The sequence below is a fragment of the Amblyomma maculatum genome, chromosome 3 (genome assembly GCF_055883805.1).
Source record: "Amblyomma maculatum isolate TAMU_Amacu chromosome 3, ASM5588380v1, whole genome shotgun sequence".
In the NCBI taxonomy this organism is placed as follows: Eukaryota; Metazoa; Arthropoda; class Arachnida; order Ixodida; family Ixodidae; genus Amblyomma; species Amblyomma maculatum.
This window is the reverse complement of record NC_139346.1, coordinates 23,135,973-23,149,960: the sequence shown is the minus strand read 5'-3', so window position 1 is coordinate 23,149,960 and position 13,988 is coordinate 23,135,973. Positions and strand designations below refer to the sequence as shown.

The window sequence follows — 13,988 nt, the reverse complement described above, 5'->3', positions numbered from 1 at the left end:
CAGGCCCGCTGGCCATTAAAGCATTTCTCATCGTCAAGTCATCACGTCATTCTGTTTCTGTTGTGTCGCCGTGTTCCATCGCTTGTCATGCCACCACGTAACATTTGGTTGGAGGTGCGGTTCATCCCCATCCTCGCCTTGCACCGTCGAAGCCAACCGTACGCCGGGTCCATCTGCAGAAAGCCCGTGGAGATCGCCGCACAGCTCTGCCCCAGCCCTTTTTGCTCAGACCCGACCAGCCGCTGTCCCCAACCTCGTCCCCAGCACTGACCACAACACACGACGAGCAGGAAGAACCCAAAGCCGACCCTACCGACCCTACCGACCGCGCGACGAAGCGACCTCATGACCACTCGAGCGAAGACAGCACCGCCGCCCAAGCCGTTCGGCGTGTCCATGAGCCTTGGCCTTCGGCAAACGGTGAAGATTGGACTTGATGCTCCGGTGCAAGCATTCTGCCCTTTTTCGCATTCATTGTGGTGTCCAGCGTTTCATGTCCCAATCCTGTGTCTGTGTTCATCGTCCCGTCATGCATTGGATTTCTAGCAATCGATCGGGACGATCGCTCGGTGGCCCCGGGTAATGCTACGAAGATGTGACGAAGCGGGCAGTGGCGCGGGGCGGAGCACTCGCGCCAGGCCCATTGGGCATTAAAGCATTTTTCATCGTCATGTCATCACGTCGTTCTGTTTCTGTTGTGTCGCCGTGTTACATCGCTTGTCATGCCACTACGTAACAATATTGTCGCATGGCGTTTGACAACTGCTTTTTAAATGTAATTCTGTCTAGCACGTATCACTAGAGCGACAGTATTATCAAGCTTATTTACCCTATGCGGCAGCATATCAGACTATAAGCAAAACTGCGCGATTCGCTGCACCCAGCTTGCCCTTTGGCGGTGTCTGGATTCATAACACAGGTTATTCGGGGAGTTTTAAAAGTAGACTGTCTCCGTAATGACGCAACATATATTATCACACACTTCTTCAAAGCGCTGGTCAACGTTTAACAACCGACCACAACTTCTGATGCTCTGAGAAATGAGAAAAAATGTTCTGGTAAGTTATGTTTACATGTTTTACTACGGATCGCCCTCCCAACTCGCACCTCAACATGTTTCGCGGTATTTTAAAAATACTTTGCCTCGGTAATGAAATTTCATATTTTGAATATCTGTTCTAGGATGTTCATGGTTGCTCTGTGCCGAATAACGACATCATAGGTGTCCCGTGAAATGAGAAAACTGCTTTGGAATATTTCGATTCTATGTATTCCTATGGACGCTAAACCTATTTTTCACCCCCAGTCGGCTGCGACGCCGCGAGCGCCCCCTTTGTTTGTAAACACGGTGTTGGTCTATGAGGGTAGTCACGGTAATCCCTGTAACACCACCTTTTCAATCCGTGTTTTTGTCTTCATTTTTTCTTTAACTTAGGTTTTAGAGAAAGGAAGGAGCTGTATACATTTGGTGGACACCTACGCTTAATCAGGTGTCACGAAATCGGCGTACATTTTGTTTTATAATGTCTAGCACTCCCTTGATGGAGCTGGGACAGGTAGGTCACCGCCGCTTGCGGGGGGGGGGGGGGAGGGGCTTGCCTGCCCTCTAATTTTTATATGTCGTAGGCCGTCATTGCTCCCGCCACCGCTTCGGTGGTGGGTGGCGGCTGTAGCGGCGCGCGTCTTTCTCTCCCCCTTCCTTTTCTTCTCTATTTTCTAGTCTGTCTGCACGAGGCAGCGGAGGTGGCTCAGCTACAGAGCCAGTAGCAGGCCCGTGCATTTTCTTTTCCTTCTTCCTACAGCCACAACAATATTTTTATTGAGCCTGCGCGGAGTGAAGCCCGCGCGGCGCCGCATCGAAGATTCGACGACATTCGAGAAAAGCCTCCCTTTCCGCACGAGGAGAGCGCGTAGCCTTGTACGCATCGACGTCACCCTCTTATCACTCGGCGATGACGGTGACTCAGCTGGCCGAATGTGCTCGTCTTATCTCGATTTTTTGACAGCACTCAACCAATGACTACACGCGGCTAAGCGGGAGGAAAAAAGAACGCTTTAACAAGCGAAGCTAAATGTGTGTGCGTGCCGCCTTAGCGTGCCGTAACAGATGCGGCGCGCCCTATTTATTGAGGTCGCGTCGCTTGAGTCAGTCAGTCAGTGTTTAGCTACCGTTGCGCCGTGTTTGCGAGTGCTACAGCTGGATAACCCGCTGCTGGCAAGCCCACAGACCTGCGCGGGAGCGGCGCTCGTTTTACATGGCGGCCACATCGTGACTCTCCAGGCGTTGGTCTGCAACAGTGTCCGGTGAACAATTTGGTGTTGTTTATTTGACTCCTCGCGTATTCTTCTGTGTTGTAAAGTATCTGTGTTATTGAATATCTCTGTAGTTGCATGCTTAGCGTTGTTCTCTGTGAACCTCTCGTCTGTGCATTTTGAGTGTTCGTGTGTATTCCTCTGTATCGTCTCTTGCTTTCTATAAAGTTTATTTTGTTACTTCTGACTCCGACCCTTACTCCGGCTTGAGCCGGTGAAAGCTGTGCACCAAACGGCCACCCCCTTCTGTCACTACAAGGTAGTTGAATTCCGGCTGAGCTTGCCACGCAAATCGAGGGCATCTCCTTCGCGACCGGAGCAGCTATCCCCACTCACTCTAAGGGTGTCGGGTGTGTGCGCACCATTAAGGGCGCATCGTTAATAATCCTCTAATTACTAACGCGTGACATCAGGTCAAGGTCACGTCATCATATTTTTCTTTTGTGTTAGATTTGGGGGTGTATGCGATAAGGGACAAGGCGGGCAACGTCATCACTAATATGAACAAGATAGTCAAAGTAGCCGAGGAGTTCTATACAGATCTCTACAGTAGCCAAAGTAGTCAGGACCGTAATGAGATTGGCGGTAGGGAAAAACAGTCAGACGTTCCACCAGTGATGAAGGACGAGGTCAAGAAAGCACTAGAAACTATGAAAAGGGGGAAATCAGCTGGAGAGGATCAGATAACTACAGATTTGCTGAAGGACGGGGGGGATATCATGCTAGAAAAACTGGCCACCCTGTATACGCAGTGCCTGGTGTTATCTACGGTACCGGAACCATGGAAGAATGCAAACATTATCCTCATTCACAAGAAAGGGGACTCTAAGGACGATAAAAATATCAGACCAATCAGCTTACTGTCTGTTACGTATAAGGTATTTACTAAGGTAATCGCTAATATAATCAGGACAACCTTAGTCTGCAATCAAGCAAAGGATCAAGCAGGGTTTCGGAAACGGTACTCTACTATCGATCATATCCATACCATCAATCAGGTGATAGAAAAATGCTCGGAATATAACCAGCCCTTATACATAGCATTCATTGATTACGAAAAAGCATTCGACTCAGTTGAAACCTCGGCGGTGATGCAGGCATTGCGAAATCAGGGGGTCGACGAGCCGTACGTGAAAGTGCTGGAAGATATATATAGTGGCTGCACAGCAACCATAGTTCTGCATAAAGAAAGTAACAAAATTCCCATAAAGAAAGGTGTTAGGCAAGGAGACACAATCTCCCCAGTACTATTCACAGCTTGTTTAGAGGAAGTATACAGAGACTTGGAATGGGAGCAGTTAGGGATAAGGGTAGATGGAGAATACCTCAGTAATCTGCGATTTGCTGATGACATTGCCTTGCTAAGCAACTCGAGGGATGAACTGCAAATAATGATTGATGACCTAGACAGGAAAAGTAGAAAGGTAGGCTTGAAAATCAATATGCAGAAGACTAAGGTAATGTTCAACAGCCTCGGGAAGGAACAGCAGTTTACATTAGGTAGTGAAATACTGGAAGTAGTAGGCGAATATGTCTACTTAGGACAGGTAGTAACCGCAGATCCGGACCATGAAAAGGAAATAACAAGAATAAGATTGGGATGGAGCGCATTTGGCAAGCACTCACAGATTATGACTAGCAGCTTACCGGTATCGCTCAAGAGGAAAGTATACAACAGTTGCATCTTGCCTGTACTTACCTATGGAGCTGAAACATGGAGGCTAACCAAGAGAGTTCTACTTAAGTTGAGGACAACCCAGAGGGCTTTGGAACGAAAAATGGTAGGGGTAACATTAAGAGATAGAAAGCGTGCAGAGTGGGTCAGAGAAATAACTCAAGTTACCGACATTCTAGTGGAAATTAAGAAGAAATGGACATGGGCAGGACATGTAGTGCAAAGAGAGGATAACCGATGGTCGCTGAGGGTAACAAACTGGATTCCAAGGGAAGGAAAGCGTAGCAGGGGGCGGCAGAAGGTTAGGTGGGCGGATGAGATTAAGAAGTTCGCAGGGGTCAAGTGGATGCAACTAGCACAGAACCGGGTTAAGTGGAGAAATATGGGAGAGGCCTTCGCCTTGCAGTGGGTATAGTCAGGCTGATGATGATGGTGGGGGAGGAAGATGCCGTGTACTTTTGGGTGAAGTTCAGAGTATGATGGACTTCTACACTTAACCAGACCAAGGTCGCGCCGACTTTTTGAACGTCAGCACCTAATCAAAAACATTACAAGAGTTCAATGCTGCTGAACCAAATATTCAGAGAAAGCATTAGCTGCGCGTGACCGAGCGTTCTTCTCTTTTTCTTCTTGGGTCAGGTGCTTATGCCTGCCACCTACCTCAAGGTACCCCTCTTCATGCTGAACTCTTCGCGATTTGGGGAGCCTTGTCAGGAGTGCCTTGCAACAGAACTGGTTCAATATGAATTCTTACTGATTCCTATGAAGCTTACAAGGAAATCGCTACTCCGGGTTCACAAGATGCAACTGCTACGGCCATACAGCGCCTGCTTAAACACCACCAACTCGCGACCAGAACTGTCGTTATTCAGTGGACCCCAGTTCACTCGGACTATCAGGGGCAATGCGGCGGCACGCTGCGGCTGCCTTGGCGGGTGGCATGTCCACATTTACTTCCCCACCCCCCTTGCTTCATCCTTACTCGACCTTGGGCGGGCAACACACCCCTTCTTTATACTCGGACCAGTCTTCGTAGCCTCAGTCTGCATCGCATGCAGGTGGCCACACCAGACCCACCTTTTATGCGAAAAACCTACCTCACCCGAAGTCAAGAAGTCTTCTTGAGTACGCTCATCGCCCATGCGGCTTACACGCCACGTATGATGGCCCGCTGGCGTCAGTATAGACAGGAAATGATTACGTGCCCCCACTGTACGACTCTAACGCGTAGCGACATATCTCATCTACTCTGAGATTGCCCTGCTTTTTCTACTGGACGCTCCGAGATCAAACCCTACCGCCTGAACTACCGTTTCATTCTAGAAACTCATGCTCACAGAGACGATATTTGCCAAATATGGCTCGCTTAGTGGCCTGGTTAGAGAAATATGATTTGAGTGATGACCTAAACAATGAAGATTCTATCTACACCCCATTTACCCCCATCCATGGCCATGAGCCGTCCCATTCAATAAAGGACATTCAATCAATCAATCTTCAACCCACATATAAAGCCCCGCTTTAACCAAGCTGTATGTACGTGCCTTAGTGACCTATAGGGGTAACGTGAATACCAGGGTCCTAGCAGGCTGATTCTGACATAACCATCCCATGTGAAACGAGAGGCCCAAGTTGGCAGCTCTTGCCAACTGAGCCGCGGCTCCGACCGCGCCACGCCGACCGCTTGAGTTGAAAGCCCAACTCTCACCCTAGTGTCACGTGGGGTGCGACATCACAGCGTCACGTGAGTAAGACGTTGTTGTTGTTGTTGTTGAAAACTTTTATTATCCTACAGAGAAGGATCACACCGCCTGGGCTGCTCTGTCTCACCCCCCTGTAAGGGGGAGGGGACTTAGCGGCCCAGCCGCACGGGATGGTCGCATTAGATGCTGGCCGGTTTGGTTTCGCCAGCGGCCACTGCTGCCAGTTGGACGGCGGTGAGTTGGAGCTCAGGATCCGAGCTTCGCAATAAGGTTTCCCAGGCTTCCCTACTGCTAACGTTTTGCGCCCTGCCTGGGGCGCACTCCCAAATTATATGGTCGAGGGTTCCTCTCGCCCCACACTTTTTACATTTATCGTCCTCGCAGTCCGATCGCATATGTTTATTTAGTACTGGGTTTGGGTATATTCCAGTCTGCAGGCGTCTCCACGCCATTGCCTGACCTCTATTTAACGCCGTGTTTTGTGGGGGGAAACGCCTCCGGCATTGCCTGTAGTGTTCTGTAATGTCTTGATACGAGATTAATCGCCCTTCTCTATTATGTTCTGCCTGAGCCGAGCCATCCAGTACAGCTCGGAGGTAGAGATCTCGAGCTGCACTGTGGGCCGCCTCGTTACCGCTGACAGATTCGTGCGCCGGGGTCCAAATGATGTTGATCGTCCTATCAATCACTCCTTGTGTTAAAATTTTGGTGGTGAGGGGGTTTACCCTTCCCCTACTGAAATTTTGGATTGCAGTTTTACTGTCGCTAATAATATATCTAGCTTTGGTGCCAACGCAAGCGATCGCTATCGCAGCTTCCTCCGCTATCTCGGTTTCTTTCCCTAGTATGGTAGCCACCGTGATGAGGGTGCCTCCCCCATCTACCGCCGCTATGGTCATGTATCGACTGTGTCTGTTTCCTGCCGCATCTGGCTACCGCCGCGCTACGCTGAAGGCTCGAAACATAGAGTAGCATTGCTTTCGGAATAAAGGTTGGCGCGACCTGGTTAAGTGTAGGTATCCACCACACTTTTTGAAAGTCAGCACTTAATCAGGGGGGTTGTGAAGGGTGGTTGTTCCTGGCCCTACGGGCCTGGGGCTGGTAGGTCAATGCCGCTTGCAGCGGAGGCCAGCCTGCCAACGAATTTTTATCTGTTGTAGGCCGTCATTGCACCCGCCACCGCTTATGTGGTGGACGACGGCTGTTGCGGCGCGCGTCTTTCCTCCTTTTTCTTTGTTCTCTACTTTCTGTCTTCCGTCCGCACGAGGCCGCTACTGTGCCGGAATACCCGGGTTCGAACCCGACCTTGGCGGCTGCGTTTCGATGGAGGCGAAAGGAAGAGGCGTCCGTGTGCTGTGCGATGTCAGCGCACGTTAAAGATCCCCAGGTGGTCGAAATTACTCCGTAGCCCTCCACAACGGCTCCTCTTTCTCTCTTTCCACTTTCATTCCCGCCTTCCTCCCTTCCCTTACGGCGCGGTTGAGGTGTCCGCAGAAAACAAGTGAGACAGTTACCGCGCCTTTGCCTTCTTATAAATCGATGTTAAATCGATGGCCGCGGAGGTGGCTCAGATACAGAGCCAGTAGCAGGCCCAGGCATTTCCTTTGAATCCTTCCTACAGCCACATGAAAAACATAATCAGGTCAAGGTCAGGTTTTAGTTTTTTCAAGTTAGGCATTGGGGAAAGGAAACTGAAACTAGTTTTGGGTGGTCACTGTACACTTAATAAGATCAAAGTCACACCACCTTTTTATGGTCAAGGAGCCGGACGTTTTGGGGTACGGACGGTGCATCCGTCTCCTTCAAGATTTATTGTTGGCCCACGCTGACGTTGTATATTGGTTATAAGAAAGGAAAGGCATATCATGTCATATTTTCTCTGTGGACACATGATCCGGGTAACAACCTCCCCCGCTCGTCCGTTTCAAGGTCAAATCTCTTCCGCCGCCGATGACCTTGGCTCCGGCTAGGCCAATACAATTTTCGCCTTAAAACCATATGACTACAAAAAGAACTAGAGCACTGTAAAATAGTATGATTTTATGACAGAGCAGAAAGTCTGGCGTTGCGAAAGAACTGCCGAGTACTTTGTCGCTTTTTAGAGCGCAGTTCTTTGGCGCCCGTTCCTACGTTTCGTGCAGTCGCCGTCGGCCTCGTAGCCTGGTTACGTCATCGACCGTGGCATCATGACCGGATGTGCCGTCATCATGATGTCACATCCGGCCATGTCTAATAACCAGAAGTGATAGTGACGTCGCAGCTGCTCATGATGTCACGACTGGTGATGACCTCAACAGGAAACGTCAGGAGTACGTAGTACAACCGAGACTAACGCGTTTCATGGAGCAAAACAACCTGTAGCCACACGAGATGGTTGGTTTCCGGCCAGGCTAGAGCAGGCAAGACGTGATTCTCTGACTAAAACATGACCAATAGACTCAAGATCCAGGGACGCCAAAATAATCTTGGGACTAGACTTAACGAAAGCCTTCGACAACGCCAGGCGTGAAGCGATTCTCAGCGGTCTCCAGGAAATCGGAGTGGGATCCAGAGAATATAACTACATAAGAGGATTCTTAACGGACAGAACACCTGCATTAAATTCCAAGACATTGAGTCTCCCACATTGCAGCTAGGAAGCAGGGGCACACCGCAGGGATCGGTTCTCTCCCCAATCTTCTTCAACGTGGCGATGAGGGGTTTTACAAAACCGCTGAGCAACATCGAGGGGTTCAAATTTAGCATGTACGCGGACATCTATCTCTGGATAAACCAGGGGAGTATTGCGAGCATAGAGAGACTACTGCAGGCAGCGGCACACACAGTAGTAGACTACGCGGCTAGTAGGGGGCTTTCGTGCTGCACAAATAAGAACTACTAGTCTACAACCCAAAATCGTTGAGGTGCAATCAAATCGGAGAATTCGATATCAAAGTGGAAGGAATGTCCGTACCAAAAGTTGATCAAATACGAATCCTAGGGCTATACATTCAAGAGAATGGATACAACGACGGAAGACTAAAGAAACTGGAAGGCTACGCCATACAAGTCCTAGGCATATTGAGAAGAATAACAATGAAGGGCCGAGGCTTGTAAGAAAGGAGCTTGATCAGACTTATGCAGGCATATGTCATAGGCCGCATAAGCTACTCTACTTTATATTACACCTTAAAGCAGAGGAAAATAGAAAATTAGAAGTACTCATTACACGATGCATAAAGAGGGCCCTGGGCCTACCAATGAGTACACTTACAGAGTGGCTGCTCGCTACGAGTGTACGGAATACGTGGGAAGAAATAGCTGAGGCAGTCAGGGTGTCGCAACTCAAAAGGCTAAGCCAGACAACTACAGGAAGAGCCATTTCAAGTATGGTAGGCCTGCAGACAGACACAGGGATGCAGCCAAAGTCGAGCATTCCACAGATATACCGAGATAAGCTAACCATCTCCTCTCTTCCTTGACACATGCACCCCGTATACAACTCGGAAAGGCGGCAAAAGAGAGCAGAAGCACTCAAAAAGCACTTCAAACCACTAGACAGCAAGGCAGTTGCATACGTTGATGCGGCGAATGTGAAGTTGGGTGCGGTGGTAGCCTCGGTAGTCGACGGCCGAGGCGCCCCAGTATCGGCAGCCACTATGAGAAGCCGCAACTCCGAAGCACCTGAAGAAGTTGCGATAGCGCTCGCTTGCGTAAGAACGGAAGCAAAATTTATAATTAGTGATAACAAAATAGCCATCTACAATTACGCAAAGGGCAGGATCGCACCAGAAGCGGTGAGAATCCTGACCGGAAAACAGCTGAATACAAAAGTCAGCTTAATATGGACTCCAGCTCACGCGTCTGCTCCTGGTAACGAGGCGGCACACGAGTTAGCCCGAGATCTCTACTTCCAGGTAACCGTGGAGCCGCCTGATTGCCAGAACATGGACGAACGTCTAATAAATTACACCGAAATAGTGAAAAATTATAGACAAAGCACAAAGCTAGTGCCACCACCTGATAAGCGTCTGAGCACCAAAGAGGCGACCGCATGGTGGCGTCTACAGGCAGGGATTACATCCACCCGGTCTGGGCCTATCACGTCCAGAAAGATGACCGATTGGACGGTAAATGTAAGCAATGTGCGGAGAGAGGGACCCTCAACCACGTAATTTGGGAATGCGCTAGCTCTCCAGGGGCTAAGACTAAAATACTTAGTAGAGAATCCTGGGAAACCCATCTGCGGAGCTAGGACCCAACACTGCTGAAACATGCCATCCGCCTGGCAGAATAGGCCGCAAGGAACCAAGACCTCTTTGCCTGCCTCTAATCGCGGAGGTTCCGGCTCCTGTTCCCTAGACCTGCGTCCCGGCGGCGGGGAGTAGGGGGCCTCCATTCTCGTGGAAATAAAAGTTGTTCGCACGCACACACACCCATATACGAAGCTGATCTCGCCGGGCGTTCAATCCAGGCGTCTCAAAGGCCGCAGCACAGAGCATATAGAAACAGACGCAGTACAGCAGGCATCAGCGGCGTTTAAAATTGGTTTACATCAAATAAAAAGTGCAGTATCGGTCACGACACCTTAACCAAGCTGTAAATAAAAAAACTGATTGATTGAGAGGAAGGGAAAGGCGCGGTATCTGTTTCACTTGTTTTCTGTGGACACCTCAACCGCGCCGTAAGAGAAAGAGGAGCCGTAGTGGAGGGCTACGGAGTAATTGCGACCACCTGGGGATCTTTAACGTGCGCTGACATCGCACAGCACACGGACGCCTCTTCGTCCTCCATCGAAACGCAGCTGCCGAGGGAGCTGCAAATAAAAGTAGAATAGTGGCAGTGAAAAAGAGAGAAAGAAGTGCCATAGTTGAAGACTTTGGACGACCACGAAGCTTCCTTCATGACAGTCAAAGAACTCTTAGTGGAGTGTTTCTGGAAGAAATATGTGAAAAAATTTAGGTCTTTAATTGTACATACTGCGAGCCTTCTGTGGACCTTCTTTCATTTGTACATGCCATGATCTTCTTCTTTCATTTGTACATACCATCATCATCGTCCCGCGGCGCCGGCTCCGGCGCACGCCTGGGTTCGTGATCGGATTAAAACGCTAGACAAGGCTTCGCTGTCCTTGCCGTCACGACCTCGCCGTCTCGACCTAGCCTTCTTTTACAAGTGGTGGAGGCGAAATTTGATCCCCTTGCTGCCTTGGCCCTGCCTCTCGTTGGAGCTACGTTCCGGTCGCCGTTTGGCAACTGCCACCATCGCTATGTCTACCGACAGTACCCACGAACAAGCCGGACCCTCTACCTCGGCTGCACCACCCCCTCCGACTGTGCCCACACGACAGCGCGACCCGCCGCTGTTCGCTGGTCGTCGCGATGAAGACGTCGATGACTGGCTTGACACCTACGAACGCTGCAGTGCCTACAACCGGTGGGACGATGCTCTGAAATTTCTCAACATCTCGTTGTACCTTATTGAGGTCGCCAGGACTTGGTTCATCAACCGCGAGCCCCACACAACTTACTGGACCACCTTCAAACAGCAGTTCCGACAGTACTTCGCCGACCCGGCAGTTCGGACTGAGATCGCGAAGACCAAGCTCGCTTCACGCCGTCAAGGTCCTGATGAGTCATATGCGTCTTACATAGAGGCCATACTTGCACTCTGCCGGCGTATTAGTCCCACCATGGCGGAACATGAACGAGTACACCACGTCTTGAAAGGAATCAATTCTACGGCGTATAACATCCTAGTTGCTCAGAATCCTTCAACTATTGATTCTATTATTACGACCTGCCAACGCATCGACCAGTTGCAGTCCTCCCGATTGCAGCCCGCCAACGCTACTGGCCCGACCTATGCTGATCTCGACCTGCGGGCACTTCTTATTCGAGCATCATCCGCGAGGAGCTCCAGGCACTCAAGCCTGTCTGTCGACACGGGTGCGAACACTCTTCCGCAACATCTAATGACGCAGGTCTTCGCAGCATCATCAAAGAAGATCTGGCAACAATCACCGAACCTATAACATCTGGCCCTCCGGCACCCCGCTCAGTACCGGCTTACGCGCACGTCGCAGCATCCCCCCCTCCTTTAGTTCCCCCGCCTCGACCGGCACCAAACTACAATCACGTCAATGCAATAACGACGGCTCAACCTGCACCACCCTATTACGCACCTTGGCGCCCCTCCGGACCAATTTGCTATTACTGTGGCATTAGAGGACATATATCTCGCGTCTGTCGTCGCCGCCTCCAGAATGAGCGCCGTGGTTACAATACCTTTGAAAGTGACATCCCTCCAACGTTATATTATCAACGCCGGTTTACTCCAAGCCCACCTCGAAGGTCATCCCCACTTCCAGAATCCACGTCTGAGCCTCGTGGAACCCATGCATCCCGACGTCGGTCCCTATCCTCATACCGTCGCTTAGTTTCCCCTCTCCGACCCGCAACAACTATCCCTGTCCGCCATCCAGAAAACTAAGCGTTGCAGTTTCCGGAGGTCAAACTGCACTCTGCGAACTTACCAAAAGTTCTCCAGATCACCTGTATAATGTGATTTCTGTTTTCGCTGAAGGATTACCGGTCGAAGCATTGATTGATACAGGAGCTGCAATTTCTGTCATTCACGCTGATTTGTGCTACCGTTTGCGAAAAGTGACAACACCATATGATGGGCCTGAACTCCGCGGAGCCAATGACGTCCCTTTGCGCCCTTTAGCAAAGTGCACCGTACGAATTGTTATTGACGGCGTCCGCCATCATGTGCAGTTTGCTGTGCTCTCACCATGTGCGCATCTGATGATTTTAGGATGGGATTTTTTGTCAACCGCTTCGGCGTTAATTTCTTGTGGCGACCGTGTTATCCATATGACAGACAGCGATTTTTCATCTGAAGTTTCTGAACGACAGTATCCCCTAGTTGCCGCCGCTGATACTGTTTTGCCTCCTCAGTGCGAAAAACTGCTTACCGTTGTTTCTGACCACATCACTGACGGGGACGTACTCATCGCACCATCTCATCGTCATCTTGCCACGCGGTATCGCCTTCCCGTCAAGTCTTGTGAGGTTCTGCAACGGCTCAGCGACAGTAGCGGCCACTAGCACTTCACGTGAATCCCTCGTGCTCCCAAAAGGAACTTCTCTCCCCTGCATGGTGGATGTTCAACCTTTGTCCTTGATGGTGCTCACCGCCCCTCTGCCTCAGCGCCGTGTTTCGCCAGACGTCTCTCTTTCTGTTCTCACACAGACTATTAATCCTAACCTCACGCCGAACCAACGCCAAGAACTGCTGACATTGCTTCGACACCACCAAGCCATTTTTGATGCCACTTCCCCACCACTGGGACGGACTAGCGTTGCGCACCATCGCATCATTACTGAAGGTAACTCTATCGTTTGCCGACGGCCTTATCGGGTTTCCCTCTCTGAACGAAAAGTAATTGAAGAAAATGTAAATGACATGCTCCATCGCAATATTATTCGTCCCTCGACAAGCCCATGGTCCTCCCCAGTAGTGTTAGTTAAAAAAAAAGGACGGCTCGGTACGCTTTTGTGTTGATTACCGGGCACTCAACAAAATTACCCGCAAAGATGTATACCCAATGCCAAGAATTGATGACGCCCTTGACTCTCTCCAAGCCTCCGAATATTTCTCGACTTTGGACCTCCGCTCAGGTTATTGGCAAATATCTATGCACGAGGACGATAAAGAAAAAACCGCTTTCTTACCTCCCGATGGCCTTTACGAATTTAATGTTATGCCTTTCGGACTTTGTAACGCACCAGCGACATTTGAAAGAAGGATCGATACTGTGCTTCGTGGCCTAAAATGGAGAACCTGTTATGTTACTTGGATGACATTGTCATCTTTTCGTCAACTTTTAACGACCATCTCACGCGCCTGAATGAGGTCCTCACCTGTCTCGCTTCAGCGGGCCTTCAGCTCAACACCAAGAAGAGCCACTTTGCACAGAAGGAAAATATTGGGACATCTAGTCAGCCACGACAGCATTCGTCCAGACCCTGAAAAAATCATCGCGGTCTTGAACTTTGCTCGTCCACAACGAATTACAGAATTGCGCAGTTTTCTCGGCCTGGCGTCTTATTTGCGGCGTTTTATAAAGCATTTTGCAAGTATCGCTGCTCACTTCATGAACTACTTAAAGCACGCAGCCTTTCGTGTGGACTGAACAGTGCGAAGCCGCTTTTAAATAATCTGAAGCACGCCCTCACATCTGACCCTGTTCTTGGCACTTCAGTGACAGCGCTCCAACCATCCTGCACATTGATGCTAGTGGTCTCGGTCTT

General features: G+C 50.0%; 1 protein-coding gene and 1 pseudogene across 1 annotated transcript in view; one reads left to right on the top strand and one right to left on the bottom strand.

Annotated features, from left to right (window-relative positions):
- LOC146194338 (putative ATP-dependent DNA helicase HFM1) overlaps window positions 1-13,988 on the bottom strand; it is a 212,462-nt gene that overhangs the window by 120,393 nt on the left and 78,081 nt on the right. The gene's annotated exons all lie outside the window — the stretch shown is intronic.
- LOC146194339 (uncharacterized) lies at window positions 8,931-10,003 on the top strand (annotated as a pseudogene).